This window comes from Myxocyprinus asiaticus, chromosome 8 (assembly GCF_019703515.2).
Source record: "Myxocyprinus asiaticus isolate MX2 ecotype Aquarium Trade chromosome 8, UBuf_Myxa_2, whole genome shotgun sequence".
In the NCBI taxonomy this organism is placed as follows: Eukaryota; Metazoa; Chordata; class Actinopteri; order Cypriniformes; family Catostomidae; genus Myxocyprinus; species Myxocyprinus asiaticus.
In genome coordinates, this window is record NC_059351.1 from 52424623 (window position 1) to 52442500 (window position 17878).

A 17878-nucleotide genomic window follows, 5' to 3' on the forward strand; every position below is an offset into this window, starting at 1 on the left:
CGACCTGCAAACCAATGTTTTGGAAATCTGCTTCCCGCACCACCACCGAAGTGATTTCCATAGCTACTTTGCTGGTCTTGCAAGAGGACATTTTCCTCAGTGCTGTGAGTGAGAGAGGGAAGAAGCAAGCACGGCATGAGATGTAATGAAACTATGAATACATCTGCTCCATATATCCTCTTTTTCAATAATTTTATTATTAATTAGCTAATAAATAAAATGTAACATTAACATGACAGTAATTTAAGCACATACTTAAACATATAAAGCCAAGCGTAAATGTGTTAAAATGTTTAACAGATTAAAAGGGAAAAATATTGACCGACTAGTAATTCCACTGTCAGCTGGCAGCATCAAAACCATTTAGTTGACATCCCGAATTCCTCTTCACAACTCACTTTTGACTCCCCTCTGTAGATATTACACCTGGAAAATGGAGCTCACGTGTGCCCATACACCCAACAAAACTTACCGCTTTGGCCACCGGTGGCAGTGTTTCGGATTTCAGTACACACAGACCGATTTTAGCTAGTCAACCTGCTGTTTCTGATTTCACAGTGAGACCAGTCTGGTATTGTTTTCGGTTTCCAGTCTCCATTAGAAGCAATGTCAAAACTACCAAGATGAGCGATCAAGACGGAGAACAACAACCATTTAAGTGTTGGTTTGAGTAAAAATGAGTCCATGCAGTTGTTGGCTGTCATAACTCTCACAGTCGTATTTATTCATTTATTTTTTACATCTGGAGTCTCACATGTGTTGCAGGTGCACAAATCACTATTCAGGGATCAAATAACCAAACATCTGCTTACTTAAAAAAATCATTTGAACATATGTCAGCTTTAGGTATGCTACAGTATCTGTTTAGGGTTTTCTGAACTTTATAGTTTTTCAGAAAATTTGAAAATCTCCCATTGACTTGACCAGTGATTATGTTATTATCAAAATATTTGCATACTGCATTCCAATTAGTCTTTATTCTTGCATATATTTGCACACCTAATTGTGATTAGTGGATTTTCTCTTATATCTATTTAACCACCTGCAGTCACCTTTATATGGCAAATACACACTGTATGTTGTATTTTTCTGTCTTACAAGCACATTCAGGAAATGCAGATTTGGTTCTAGACTATCCCGTGCTGCTAATTAGAATCTCTTCATCTAAAAATGCTTACTGTGGTTTTATTGAAACACTAGTGTGCAAATCTTCCCTCGCATGAAAGTGAAACTCCTGTTCTGAAAGGCTTAAATGAAGCACATAACCTTGAGCCTCTCCAATGTGCAGTACATGTTGATGATGTTACAGCATCTTCAGTCTTTAATTTCACTTTCACCATCATTTCTTTCCAGAACACCATCACTATCAAGAGCTCTACACTCTGTCTGTACAGGAACAGTTCACTGAGATTATTACTTTTATTACACAAATGTGCTTTTTGTTTTCCGTCAAGCTATCCAGAGTACATTTGAACTCCTTGTCTTTTTGTTTTTTCAAGTCTGAAGAAGAGGCAATATTGAATGTTACTGAATACTCAGACTGCTCTCTCTATCTACAGTACGCATATATTTCTCTTTCACTCTGTCTTTGTGTCTCCAGAGATATTAGCTGTAGCTCCAGAAGAAGAAACCTAGATGTTAAACTACACCAAGTCAAACTGCTCATATGTTTATTTTCAATTAAATTACCTTCCTTGTGATTTACATCTCTTTAATTTGGTTAAGAGTAATTCAAAATGAGTCATCCATTAACAGATAGAATTGCAGAAGTGCTGCACTGCACTGAAAGGTGTTGAATTCATCTCACGTGAAAATGATGTTTGATCCAAGAGCTCCAGAAATAAAAGTAGAAGCCAATCTAAAAGCTAAAGCACTCTGAATGATATATCTCAATGACCTCAAGTAGCTCCTCTATGCATGCAATAAGCCATTGTGTGTTGCAGTGATGTTACCACGGGTAACGAGTAGGCTCGATCAGAAAATTTTCCTGATGATTATCGATATATATCTAATATAAATAGGGCTGATCGTTGCACAATATTCTTTGTCTCTTCATACATATTTCTCAGCACAAATTCAGACACACCGGACATGTCTGGCGGACGACATGGAGGGCGATATATCACCCTCTTGTGGTCTCCCAATGTTATTACGCCAACTAACAATGAATTGGAAAGCACACAAATTAGGCTTCTAATTTAAATGTCACCTAACATCAATATATCAATGTCTCAAAAACGTACCTATAGTGTGCCGATCAATAATCGTTCAATAATATATATTGATATTTTATGACATGCCTAGTAACGAGTGTTCTCTACCTCCTTTGCCATGGTAAAATCACTGAAACACACAGACATATTCCTTTTATACAACAGCAGCAAATAGTAACATTTATTAAAGGAATGTTCTAGGTTCAATACAAGTTGCATAATGTTGATTACCACCAAAAAACAAAAACAAAAACAAATCTGGGTTACAGTGGGGCACTTACAGTGGAAGAGAATGGGGCCAATCCATAAACATTAAAACACTCACTGTTTCAAAAGTATAACCATAAGATTTAAACATGTATTTTAACGTGATTTAAGTGGGATAAGGGATTTACAGGCATTGCGGCAATTACCAGATTATTGGGTTTACCAGTGTTACGTTGTCATGACAATGACGTTGTTTTTAGGGATGCTAATAATTAATCAATTAATAAATTTCAGCACAAATGTGGTCAGTAATCAAACATTACATAAACTTTAACTATTAATTGATTCATTGTTCATTTTCATGACAGTCGATTATGAACATTTCTGAATCTAGACATCCCTTGCTTGTGTTAATATTGGGTATATTTTCCACAGATAAGATTAGTAAGAGATTTTAATCACACAAAGATCACGTATAAATTTGAATCTTGTGGCTATACTTTTGAAACAGTGAGTATTTTAACATTTCTTGACTGGCCAAATTCCCATCATTGTTCACTTACTGTGACCGAGATTTTTGCTGAATTTTTAAATAAACTAAGGATTAATTGAAATTATATTTGTCATAATGAACCTGCAACATTCCTTTAATAATAACATATTCATTTTTGGATCAACAGACCATTTACAATTTTTCTCAATCACTTTGGCTCAATTCTCCAATGAGAATTATTTTTTTTCAAAACAATAAATTCAAATCTCTGAACAATTAGTTTCTTGTTCACACCAGATTAGAATTTCTTATTCATTTAAGTAAATTGCACGTGTTTTGGCACATGTGTGCAAAAGAGTAAGTACAATTGTCTATAATTTGCACAATAACTAAATGCACATGGCTTGCTGATTTAGTGTTTTTTACAGAACTACCGCAGGTTTTTCATTGTTGCATTTTTTATTTTTATTTTTTGCATGGATATCATTTTGTGGCAATTTTCTGTTCACTATATATGACTTTACATGAAAGAAATGTGCAAAAATGGACAATCAAATGTGAATTTTCTGTTTACATGTAACACATTGCTACAAAAATACATTTACTGTATACATACAAATGTGCATATATGTGCACTACAGTATTGTACGGTACTAAACTTTTACCTACTGTTGAAATCTGTATCTAAAAAGCTCAGTGTGATACACAATAGCATTCAGCTAGACAAAACTGGCATTCTTGTATAGTACAGTAAGCAGTCAGTGTCAACAAAAAATGAAATGTGTATATAACAAACATTTCCAAGGTTGACTGCTATGGTGAAAGAACATCTAAACATTTTGACCAGTACGACTCACAAGATGACAAACAAACTTTTCATTTTGGTGGCATTGGCCAATTTACTGACACAATAACTACTGTAGGTTTTGAAGCATGAATGAAATGTTTTGGGTGAGTTACTACATTTTGCAGACATGCAATAGAGTTGTGATGTCCCATAAAACAGTTGTGACAATTGCACTTACAGTTTAGGGAATGTTAAGACTGTTTCAAAAAATGAGCCAAAGCGATTGAGAAATACCGTAACACTCCAGGTTGTCAGAGATATGAAATGCTTCTAAACATTCCTCATCATATGGCATTCTGGAAAACTGACTGAGCTAAATCTCTTTGGATTCTATAAGTAAACACATTATGCATGTAAATCAGATGGTGACCTGGAGAAATGGGAAGACCTCACATATTTGTGAACAGATTGCTCGTTCCTGACCAGATGGGCTTCAGCAAGGTGCAGAAACGTGTGTGTGTGTGTGTGTACACGGTTGAATATATGTACGCGGAATGCACAGGTATAAAGATGATAAGCTTCAATTAATTTGAGAACAGAACTTAGCAATGAATTTTACAGACCTCATCACCATAACAACCATCACTACGGAGATAGATGCAAATGAACTGGTGAGTTGGTGGGTGGGGCCAGGGGACAACGATCAAAGGATCTGTAGTGTTAGTGAATTGAAAATGTGTGTGTGAACTAGAAAAAGCCACAGCACAGCTCTTTAAAGTGAGCATTATAAACAGAGAGACAGGGAGACAGATGGAGACTGCTAATAGTTTTAGTGATGTTCAAAAAGATAATTTTGTCATGCCACAGCACACACTTTCTTGGCAGGAAGTGAAGGATCGATAAATGTTGTCAGAAATAAAGAGCATGAGAAACCAGTCTTAGATCTAGGGTGAGATTCTAAAAGCCATATCTATCCAGTAATCCGTTACCAAAATCCCAGTAACAACTAGAAAGAAAAAAATAATAATTTTGTGTATTACAATATTTTAACTATAAACAAGACTAAATACATCAGGACTCTTATTCTGAAATGTCTGTGCTCCCAGCTGCTCACACTAACAGATCAGAGAAACAAAACATGTACTCTAACAAGCATCTTCAATGTATTACAATATAAACATTATGAAGTAAACATTGTCATATAACAAATATGAGCAGAAATTAATCAACTGTAGATCGTCAGCGATTGCTTGCGATGTGAAAGTCTGTCAAGAAAGTGTCCTGGTCCTATTTTACAGCAAAATCAAAAGAAACAAATAAGAAATTATATTTTACATATCAAAAATTAATTCTGTATTTAGGGCCATTATGATTTTTTACATTGTGACATTTCATGCAGTTTTTACTGCATACCCAATTCTCATTACCGCAATGCATAAAGATGGTCAGTTATAATATATATAAATAAGAGTTGTGAATCGATACATTTTTAAACAAATTTTTCTGCGATTAATCACGATTAAATTATGGCACATGATACATTACAACAAGCACTAAACAATCATCATAAATACATTTACTTTATACTTTGTATCAGAGCTTGGCGGAATTCTCCGTAGAAGCTTGACAATGAGAGAGATTTCCAATGGACAATACGAGCAACAGCAGAAGTGTAGATCCCCAGCACATGGGCATAAAGCAGAATTCCTTTGTGGATTGCCAGGCTGAACTCAGTGAAGACTGGAAGGCAAACCACAACCCGAACAACGCGGGCAAACCAACAGAGGGACGGGACGGGACGGGACAGTGAGGTTAGTACTCAACTTAGCATAATAATCTGGCAATGAAACAGAGAAACATGAGGGGATATGTAGGGAATGCAATCAGGCTTGAACAGGTGTTTTGCTCGACAAGCAATCAGTGACATGATCTGCACCGCCCTGAGAACAATGAACATTCCCATGGAAACGCAGCTCATGCCAGTCCAGCACACCTGCGAAACACGAGGGAGAGAAAATTACAAAACAACAAAACAAAACTGCGGGCTTACTAGAACCGTGACACTGTGTTATGGTAATGAGAAAACAATTTGTTTTTCATCATTGAAAACAATGGAAATAGTAAAAGTAAAACACCCAGACGTGTTACGGTAATGACAATTGGAGGTAAACATCTTATTGTATAGTGCTGGGAAAACCAAATCAAAAGTAAATTGGTTCTTTCAGACAGTTCATGTAAATAAACCATTTAAAATAAATGATTCCTTTACATTAAGTGTTGGGAACTCATATTCATTTTTTGCGCGTCGATTCCTTCAGACAGTTCACATACTGTAAATCAGGGATTCTCAACCTAACAACCTAAAACAAGGCAAGACCAAACGAAGAACAGGAACAAACACAGCAGCTCACAGGTAAACAAAAGTACAAAACTACAAAACAATCTGGCAGAGACCGGTGGGAAGAGGGCACAATATATAGACAGGAGGGCACATGAGAAGAAGGTGAAACTAACTAACATAACAAGGACTAAATGAGGGAGAGTGGTAAGGGAACGAGGAGGCAGAGTCCGGAAAGCACATGGCAAGACAAACACAAAGCCATGTGCTAACATACAAGACAAACTTACAAGAATGCATATGGCGATGAGGAATAAACACAGCCACGTGCACTCGCACAACACACAAGACTGACAGAAGAGCGCATGGCTTCGGGTTCAGTTTGGTTCTCTTGCCATGCGCTCTTCTGTCAGTCTTGTGTGTTGTGTGAGTGCACGTGGCTGTGTTTATTCACAAATACAAGGCATGGAGCATGAGTGTCCGGATCCCAACACAGAACAGAAACAGAACTAGGCTGAAGAGTCAGGACCCAGACACCATGCTTGAACACAAAAACACAGAACATGGGTGTCAGGATCCTGTCACAACAATAAACTTGACTGACAAAGTGACAGAATCCTGACATGATGTCATCCTCCACCTGGAGGCGATTTCAGTACTTTGGCTGTCAAGGCTGTCAATTTGAAAACCGGCCTCGCACAGATAAAATTAGGCGAATGGAAAGAGTAATTTTACGGCGGCATCAGACAACTGAGGATATTCACTAATCAAAGTCAACTAAAACGAGCGTAGCCAGCGTAAAGCCAAACTGAAGATAGCTACCATCATATGTTTTTAGGGGTAGATGACGATGCTGACGAGGCATCATCACTACAACTCCTTGTGGCACTTGTGATAAACATATCCATAGCCTACTTACCACCATGGGTTCGTTCGGCTAGTAGTCACTGTCGATCTGACTCGTGGCTGCACTGACAGCTAGTAAAAAGGCAGGCTAAGTTCTACCTCTCCCTATCAAAAAAAAAAAAAAAAGGCAGATTTTTTGGATAATCCTAATAGCGCATATTTATCTAGGTTATCTAACGTTAGAGCGAGCGGCCATGCTAAGTGGCTAACGTTAGGCTACTTACATGTTTCAAATGATAAGCCATGTTTGAGGTTGACGAATGATAGGCAAATGTTTGCCTGCAGAGTTTGCATGTCACTTTCTTAGGGTCATTCTTACCCTCTTGAAATGATCCCACACTTTGGATTTCCAGCCCGACATAATTAATTACCGCATGGACCAGCCTTGTAAACGATCATGTTTGTCCATCACTGACTGCATGACTTCGCCACTTCCTGTGGAATTTTTTTTTCTGCGACCAACCGACCATTCATAACTTGGTCGACCAAGACCTTTCTCATCAATTAATGTTTGGTCGACTATTAGGGGGCAGCCCTAATTTGAAGTCAATCAAAAATTCAACCTTGAAAATAAATTGCGCTGGACTCCAGTGCTAAAGTCTCCAGACTTGACTCAGACTTCAGAAGAAAGACTCATGAACATCTCTGGTTTTAAGTATAAATTAATGTTCAATTAAATGTTGTCACCCTATTTCTTTAACCCTTACGAAAATTAATCATGGTTTTACTATAGTAACACTGTAGTAACCATGATTTTTGTTTGTTATTTTTTTGATGGAGACCATGGTTTTACTTTTGTACTACTGTAGTGGCCATGACCATATAACCATGTTTAGTTTTGTGGTTACAATGGGTTTACTGCATATGCCATGGTTAATGGTTACTGTAGTAAAACTATTTTTTTTCTTTAAATATCTTCAAAGTAGATAGCTACTTTTTGTTAGAAGCTTGTAGTGTAGCTATTAGCTAACTACTTTTCCAAAAGAATTGCTTGACTGTAGCTTAACTAATCTAAGTTATGAGTTGCTGGTAGCTTGGGAAACTACAATTTCAAAGTAGCTTCCCAACACTGCTCCAACTACTGGTGTTAATTTCTGATGATAATCGATAGTTCGAAAGGTATGTAGTTATAGGCACCGATTAATCTGCAAAACCGATATATTGGTCGACTTCTAATCAAGAGGACAGACAAAGAGTTGGGCATCCAGGAGGCCTTCGCTGACAGATTAGCGTTTACCCTACAATTGCAATGTGGTCACCTCTGAAAGTGGTTTGAGCGATCATATAACAAAATGATTTGACACCTGCATTAAGTGCTGTCCAGTTGTGATGGGATCGCCAGAGATGGATTTTAATACCAGGTGTAAATGGGGCCAGAGGACATCACACTTTGAAGGACAGAGAAAAAGAAAGAATTACTAGAAGAAGGCCACAGCGTCCACCACTAACCCAACAGCTCTTTAATGTGACTATCATGGGTAAAGAGATGGAGACAGTTTTGGAGGTGTTCAATAAGTTATTTCTGTCCGTTTTTTGGCAGGAAGTGAAGATTGTTTAAAACCAGAGTCAAGAACAAAGAGCAGAAGACATCGAAACCTTTAAATAAATGTACATGACTGATTTATACTGTCAAACTCCAAAAAGCACAATAAAATATCATAATTTATATGACTTCTATAGTATGTCCAAGTCTTCTAAAGTCATTTGGTAGCTTTGTGTGAGGAACAGAAACAAAGAGAGATAGACAGAGACAATGGAGGAAAGAGATTAATGTTAAATGTTTGCAGAAGTTTCCATGTGATAGAAGACTAGTACTCAAAAAAGTTTAAACTAGTGCGAGTCCTCTGAGAATCTTTCAGAAATCCTGAAGCTACAAGCACTAAATTTAACAGTCCTATCAAACGCAGCACGAGTGATCCACTGCCAGTGATCAGAGCCCATTGGCCAATCTGATGAACTTTCATGATTCATACAACTTTAGTAACCAGCAATCTCTTGTGAGAAGCTACAAGAGTTTTGAAAGATGCAGAGATCATCTGTGGGAGAATATGGCCAAGAAATATTATATAATCACTGTTCAAAATCATTCCTCAGCACCAGTTCACTGTACACTCAGGAAATAATATCTCCATATTAGGGCTTAAACAATTAGTCAACAAGAAAAAACTGTCGAAAAAATTTTCGTTGTCAAATAGTCGTTTGATGTCATTTAATGTAACATGAGATCACATTAAACTCTAATGATGCTTCGTGACTGCAGTTCACGCCTGACTGAGGAGAGGAAGAAAACAGCTCACAGTCCAGATGCACTCTAAACTTTCACAGCTTCAGGTGATGTTGATCACAAAGTATTAGGGAATTATACAAAAATACCAAATAAGTAAATACAGAAGCACTCTTGTTGTGGAATAAGCAGAGCCGGAGCTCTTTAAAGGAAACACCCCGGCGTTACATCTTTAATGCGTTATAGCTTTATTAAAGTTCAAATAATACGGAAGTAGATCATGTAAATAATTACAAACTTCGAAACCGGCATTTCTCTGTGCGGTCTGCACCTCTTCTATGAGTTGCGCGAATGTCCCAATCTAAGGGGGAGAGATTAAAACTGCATCCTGCTGATGCACACTCTGTCGCGGGGATGCTCATCCCTCGAGCGCACACACTTAATGCAGCTAGATTATAACGTGATGACTCAAGACTTACTGAATCATAATATGTCACTGTGTTTCTTATCGTGAAGAAAACTGGCAATACGCAGCTTTATTAATAAGAGAGAGTTTGTTTTTTTGGGGAGTTAAAGATGGATTGAAGTGAACAGAAAGGTGAGAGAGGGTAGTCTTCAACCCATTATACACCGCAACAAAATAAAATTTTTATTTGTTTTTGTTTTGGCTTTTTTTCCAATATAAATATCTAAAACTCATTTAAACAATGTACTTTACTTTAGCAGCTATACTGCAGAATGTTGAATATAATATTAAAAATACTAATATTTTAAAATATCTAAAAATCCTTTCAAAAAGATGCATACACATGAGAAGCAGCATATAAGATATTTAGACTTGCATTTAGAGAATAGATCTTGAATATCAGTGTATTTTGTCTTTACTGCACTCGCAGAAGTATAACCAAGTGAAATAATACACTTATATACAAAATGCACTTATATTTAAGATTCTCTAAATATATTATATGTTGCTTTTCAAGTAAATGTATCTTGTTTTAAGGATTTTTAGATCATTTTAAATGGAAAACAAGACAAAAACACTTGATAACAATAGGCTTTTTTGCAGTGAATTTCTTTACTGAATTAAGCTTAATAAAAAGTATTTTTTCTCCTTTAATTCAGTGAATGTCATTTAGAGGTATTTTAAAAAGATGATTTTATCCTCTTTGTTGTTAGTAAGCACATTTAATACAACCTTTTAAGTTTGGGCACAAGCTGAATAGTTGGTTAAGAGCTAATGATTAATCGTTGCGATACTCACCGAATAGTCGAATAATCGTTCTGATAATTGTTAGATTAGTCGATTATCAAAATAATAGTTAGTTGCAGCCCTACTCCAAATCTCAAGGTTTGCTTTATGAAACAACACATTTTCAGAATTTCACATCTTAGAATGTCACAGCTTTTAGAGAATACAACAGTCACTTAATGTCAAGTCCTCAAGGCATTTGCTCATTGCTATGTGTGTGTGCTGTGTGTTTAAATAACCAATAGCATATCAGGCTGGTGTTCCCACATGCCCACATTTATGTTTTCTACTGTGTTGAAAGTAGAGGTCGACTGATATATTGGATTTACTGATTAATCGGAGACACTAGTTGCGTTTTTTTATCGGATATCGGAAAAAAAATCAGATAGTTATTTTTGGTGTCATTTTTTCATGGCTGGCACTGGAGGGTCTACAGTCTGAACTCTTTGGTTCAACAATATAACAGCGCCCTCTAGAGGTTAAATAAAAAACTATCACTGACTCCGCATGGAGTTTGTTGTGCAAGTGATTAGGCCATTTATAGAGACGGGCGCTTCAAACGCGGGTTTAAAACATCGACAAAAGCCTAGGTATGTATACAATACATGTTATTATTACTGTCATGGTACAATAAATCAGTCATTCAAGACAACCAAAGGTGGTTTGATAATTAATTTGTTTATAACTAATCGCTGCACTGGAGAATTGCATTGCAGACAAGGTGGAGAGGACGGGCAAATGGACATTAGCTGTTCGAATGATTAGAACGATGGTTAGAAAACTACTTACCTTTCCTCTTAATAAGCTGTTTTGAGTAAAAAAAGTCACCGATGAATTTGTGCAGATCCTTTGAGGGTTTTTTTTTTTTTCGGGGTTGAGGGGCATCCAATTTGTTCCAGACAGATTATAAACATGAGCGCTCCGCATAGGTTTTATTTCTAAGCGAATTTATACGTTAATTATCAGTACTAAATCCATCATTAATTCCAACCTTATATGAATGTGCTACCTGAGGATTTGTTTTTGCTCGGCCGTTCATCTGCTTCAGAAGTCCAAGTGCAAGCACAGTGCATTGTGTGAATTCACGCACACAGGAACAGTTTCATAGTTTTCCGTTTTATAGTTTTTTGACTATAAAGTTTCCCAAACTTTTCTCCATTCTGACAAAATTAACTTCTGTCCGAGCATCCTACTTTATGATGTAGTTATGTACAAAAACCTTAAGAGCATGGTAAAATATATCCATTTGAAATAATTGTTATGTAATACAATGTGTTTATGTGAGGGCTCGTATACTATAGACAATGCAAAATTACCTTTAAAAAGACAAGACTTGAGTTTTCTATCCCTTTTTCTTTCTCCTTTTCTTGTACATCATTTATATATTTAACATGACAATAAAATTATATAATAAATGTTGTCAGTAGTGATGAACTAGTCACTATTTGGCTTTATAAAGCAGTGTTTAATGTTACTGCTGAACAACAAACACATTTGACCTGTAATACTTTCATTAATATTTTCATTAATTTCAGATGGCAAAGGCTTGGGAGAAATGTATAAATGTATCGCCATCAAAAGTAATACTAAAGTTCAGCACTATTTTACATTGAGTGAAAAGTTTTCATTCATATAATATATATGTATATTTATAAAACTATCGTCCGATTAAACGTCTATTGGTCTGTTTTCCCACCTTAATTATCGGAATCGGCAAAACCCACTATTGGGCGAACTCTAGTGTTGAAGTGTGTTGGAAACAACTCTAAGGCCAGAAACATACTTAAACAAGTACGCTAAGGCAAATGTGAGCGCTTGGCCACCGCATTGTCAAAGTTGAACATGCATAACGTGTGTTCTAGCATAACCGCAGTAACCGTAATAACTTAGCTTAAGCGCCTGTGTTCACGTACTTGAGTAGAGTATGTTTTGGCGTTAAATTGAGTGACACTTAAAAATTAAATGAAGAAATACATGATCAATTTATTGATTCAAACTAGGGCTGGGCGATTAATCAAATTTTATTTTCGATTTTGATTTTGGCTTCCAACAATTATGAAAACAAGATAATCGAGATAAAACGATTCTTGTGCCGCATACCGTTTCGCAATGAAACACCCCGGCGTTATATATTTAAAGCATCCTTTATTAAAGTTTAAATAATAAGGAGGCGAGTTATGAAAATAAACTCCGAAACTGACATTTCTCTGTGCGGTCAGCGCCGCGTCTATGAAGTGACCGGGGAAGAGATTGAATCTTCTACCGGCTGATGCACGCTCGTTACTCGTGCACGTTTTCAGCAGCTAGATTATAACGTGATGGGTCGTGATGTAGTGAATCACAATATATGTGTCACTTTCACTGTGTGAATCTTATCTGGCGATACGCAGCTCTATTAAGAAGAGAACGTTTGTTTTTTGTGAGTTAAAGATGGTCTAATTGATAGTCTGGCTTGTTTTCCAAAATAATATCTAAAACTCCTTTGAAACAATGTACATATTTAGGAGCTATACTGCAGAAGAAAAAATTGCTATCGGAGCATGTTGAATACAATATTTAATCAGGGCTCGACATTAACGCTTGTCTGGGACAAGTAGATTTTTGAAGGAGCAACTGAAAGAGAATCTTGCCCAACCGGACAAGCAGACTGATTAAAATGGCAATATCTTATTCTGCTGTTGAAAATAATCCAGAGCACGTAATTTTATAATTCGCTAGTGATCTAATAACAGCTGCGCCCTGTTTGATTGACAGGCGGCGTATGTGTGTGTGCTGAAGATGCGCATGTGTTCTGCTCGTGCTAATGCGCACCTGAACGGTCAAATACATTTCAAAATTCCGCCAAAATGCCCGTCTTGGAGAGGTATTCATGTAAACACAGAGAGTGATGTCTAAAGTAAACGTAAACAGCGGAGAAAAAGCAGATTTGTATTCAAAAGTCGGACAAGTTTAATATAGTTTCCCCACACTGGTGTCAACGTGTGCATGTGTACGTGTGTGTGTGTGTGTGTGTGTGTGTGTGTGTGCGTGCGTGTGCTGTACATTTTATGTGTGCTGTGATAGCATTTTGTGAAGGACCACATATTTTAATGTTCTTAATAACCTAACAGCCATACACACACACACACACACACACACACACTAAATGACACTGTGGCATAGTTCTGCAACCTAATGGCAGATCTTAATGACATATTGTTCATAATAATGGAGCTAAATTATTCAACTAAGAACATGTCCATGTGTCCAACCCCCCATTCTGTTGAATGTTTCAATGTTGTCCATTATGAAGCTCATTCATAATCTAAAGCTGCATTAATATTCTAATCAACATCAAAGAAAAGTATAAATTGTCTTCAAAAGAATTATGCACAAAGTACAAAACAGTCGAAATGTCTGCATTGTACATATGTAAATTAATAGATTAGTGGTTCTTTAATAGCAGAATTTAACGCATAACACTCATATTAACAATGAATAAATACATAAATAATTATGACTAATGTAACCGAAAATCAATAAATCCGAACTCAAACTTCTGTTATGCTGAACCATCTATCTCTTTCTGCATGCTTAAGTATGCGCTTTGCCCTCTGGGAAGTGACTCAGTTAATTGAAATAGGCTAATTAGCATAACGAGTCAGAACTCAAGAAGCCACATTAATGACTCGTCACATGTCACTTGGGTGCAATTAGGTTTAAGGAATTCTCAGAATTTCTCATTGCACCTGTAAAACAACCTCCTCAGTTTATTGTGTAATTTATGAGTGTGATTGAGGCTATTTGTTTCCAGAAGCATCAGTGCAGTAAAGTAATATACAGTTCAGACAGGTTGGTGTGACAGATTGGACTTGTTTTGAATGAATCTTTTAAGCAGGTCTGTCGATTTAACGAGTTAAAAAATGACACGTTTTATCATGCCCTCGACCTGTACACAAATTTCATAATATTTCAAGACTAAAGGCTCTCCAAAAACGTCTGTCTGACGCACAAAATCTATCATTTAACACAGAGCAAAGGGAAGTATGCCAATAACAGGGTTATATTCAATGACCTGGAAATAAAACAAACAATATTTGCACTTGTATTTTACGCTCTTTACGGGTTTTTTTGTGTGTGTGTGTGTGTGGAAAGTTCACTGAGAATGAATCGTGCCCGCTGATAGCGTTGTTTATTTGCGTGTGCTATCTGCATTGTTTTCACATCCGCTTCAGGATATTATGCAAATCAGGTGACGGTGCAAACACGTCAAAAAAATAATAATAATGCTAATCGCAATTTACATGAGGCAATTCCCCAGCTTGAAGGCTGGTTTACTAGTTTCAATTCAAGCAATGTTCCTTCAAGAGCTGTGTTTTCTTCTTCACAACCGGCATGGCTGATTTTTCCCACTCAGGTATCTGTGCTTCTCCAGTCCTCGGAAGCACCTGTGACTCAAACATTTCTGGAATACAAATAAACGATGTGGTTTTTTTTTTCATTTATTTTTTATCCCCTTTTCTCCCAATTTGGAATGCCCAATTCCCACTACTTAGTAGGTCCTCATGGTGGCGCGGTTACTCACCTCAATCCAGGTGGCGGAGGACAAGTCTCAGTTGCCTCCGCTTCTGAGGCCGTCAATCCACGAATCTTATCACGTGACTCGCTGTGCATGACACCGCAGAGACTCACAGCATGTGGAGGCTCATGCTACTCTCCACGATCCACACACAACTTACCACGCACCCCACTGAGAGCGAGAACCACATTATAGCGACCTTGAGGAGGTTACCCCATGTGACTACCCTCCCTAGCAACCGGGCCAATTTGGTTGCTTAGGAGACCTGGCTGGAGTCACTCAGCACACCCTGGATTCAAACTCGCAACTCCAGGGGTGATAGTCAGTGCCAATACTCGCTGAGATTCCCAGGCCCCTTGGATGAGTTTCTAATCGCACAGTGACTCGGTTTGATGCGAGTGACATCAGAGTGTATGACTCAACCAGACCACCTTGTTTTTTTCAGCTTAGGACATTTTCTATCGCCTCCTATCTATACCCACTTATGACCCTTTCTGCACTTTTACTTGTTCAGTAAAACTTTATACAGTATATTTATTCAGCCGTTTTCCTCATGGGGAAATACACACTCACACACACCGAAACGATGGGGGAAAACCTCTCTGTGGGTGTTTTAACAGACACTACTCTTCTGCTTTTGCCAGAAGGCTAGAATTCAATAATGAGACACAGAAATATCACACACACACGTTCAGTAATGGTTCTGGCCACTTTTCTATCAACAGACTGAATTAAATAAGCTAGATTGAATTTTATACGAAAGGTAAACAAGAAAAAACAATACACAACAATAACTTAATAGACCACAATGACCATTGTTATGCAACGATACATTTGGACCATGTTTCTTTGATGAATTTATAACAAATCTTCTCCTGTCTGAATTCGAAATGATGTATAAATGGATGAATAATATAATATATCGATGATAATAAATCGAAAGTTTCAGTAATGGATCTACACAGAGTTTCCTTGAGCTGACAGGTACTGTTCATTTGAGTGGCCATTAATGGAGATGCTGACTTATAAGTGTTTATCTGTACACTGGAGATGTGGACGTAATTTACTCCGAACACGCAACGCTTTAAGAGGCTAGACACGCTGCTTTTCTGTAAATAAAGCATGCAGAGACGTGCTTGAGTGAGTATGTAAGCACAGTTTAGAAATTGATCCTTAATTAGAAGCAGGCGAACTGAGCATTAAGCAAACAGTGGAGCATTACACAAGACTAATGTTGACATTACATGACTGAAATATTTTAATTTGACACAGTGAGCTATCTTATTGATTAAATCAGGGCCGTTTCTCTCTATTAGTGGTATAAGCAGCCACTTAGGGCTCCTATTTATTTTTTAATATACTAAAAGCTGCGAGTAAGACTCAGGCATCCGTTATGGCTCAATTATACATGTATAGGGGGCCCCCTTGTGGACCGAAAGGGAAGGGAAAATGTAACGATTTCCATATGCTCAGAAATGGCCATGAATTTAAATGATAAATTATGATCGTATGAGATCTTTGCAGTACTTCCAGCATTTATGGATTAATTGCTCTGGGTTGGGGTGTTCTGGGGTCATTTAAGAGTGGGTGTGTCCCAGAATAAACTAAACAATGCTCCAGTTATTAAAGGAATATTCTGGGTTCAATACAAGTTCAGCTGATCTGACCCATAGAAATGACGTTCATTGGTGTAATTTAATATAGTCACGAATATATATATATATATATAACCTGAGGAAAACTAGTTCAATAGATGTTACATGAAGCACTTTTACTGTGGGTTACCCAAAAAAAAAAAAAAAACATTTACACAGTGTACATTGATATTAATACCTTAATACCATTTTGAACAGGTTCTGCTAACTCGAAATCTGCTGTTTTAAGCAGCTACCTGAAAGTTAGGTAACATTTCGTTTTATAAGTGACTGTCAATGACCACCTCGGGATCAAGTCAAAAACGTGTAAAACGCTGGCCAACTATCAAGCAATATCTATTAAATGTTGTTGGATTTGGGAACACCTTCAATAATTCATAACAATATTTTGTCTCACAGAAATAAACTGTTTGAGCGCGCCCAGTGATTCAACGGTAAAATCGCACTTCAGAAAGTAAACGTTTCAATGATCAATAAACAAACACGATAGTCCAAAAACATCAACTCACGCTCAAATAATCCAGAACTTACCCGAGCAGCGTTCTGTATGAGCTGTATCTCCCAAACTGTTCATCCTAATCAATACATTAAAGAGCTCGTGCAGTGCGCGTAATCCAGAAGAAAAGATCCGGTTCCGTCATCAGTAATGTTCAATACTTCGGTTGTGTTTCGTCCCTCATGTGCCGTTTCCTACAGCAGACTCCCGAGTGCGCGTGTGGATCACAGCCGTCAGAGAGAGCCCGGTGTGACGTCACCACAGGGTCCGATCAGCGCCCGCGGGAGATCAATATCTGTTAAAATGTAATTAAGCCTTTATCACTGACACGGACTGTTCTCAAGAAGAAAAAAAAGCAAATGATAAACATTGCGAACTTACTCAAAGTGACCTAATGCTTACTTTTTACTGTTTTTTTATTGGAATGCTGAACTGTCTGTCTGTCTATCTATCTATCTATCTATCTATCTATCTGTCTGTCTGTCTGTCTGTCTGTCATCTATCTGTCTGTCTGTCAGTCTGTCTGTCATATGTCTGTCTGTCTGTCTGTCTATCTATCTGTCTGTCTGTCTGTCTGTCTATCTGTCTGTCTGTCTGTCATCTATCTGTCTGTCTGTCTATCTCTCATCAATCTATCTATCTATCTATCTATCTAACTATCTATCTATCTGTCTGTCTGTCTGTCTATCTGTCTGTCTGTCATCTATCTATCTATCTGTCTGTCTGTCATCTATCTGTCTGTCTGTCAT

General features: G+C 37.3%; 1 protein-coding gene across 2 annotated transcripts in view; it reads right to left on the reverse strand.

Moving 5' to 3' along the window:
- LOC127444715 (glucagon receptor-like) overlaps nt 1–17301 on the reverse strand; it is a 46873-nt gene extending 29572 nt beyond the window's left edge. For both annotated transcript variants that reach the window (XM_051704267.1, XM_051704266.1), the window contains exon 1: nt 17165–17301. The gene's annotated coding sequence lies outside the window, so the exon portion shown is untranslated. The remainder of the gene's footprint in view (nt 1–17164) is intronic.
- Nucleotides 17302–17878: the final 577 nt, after the last annotated feature.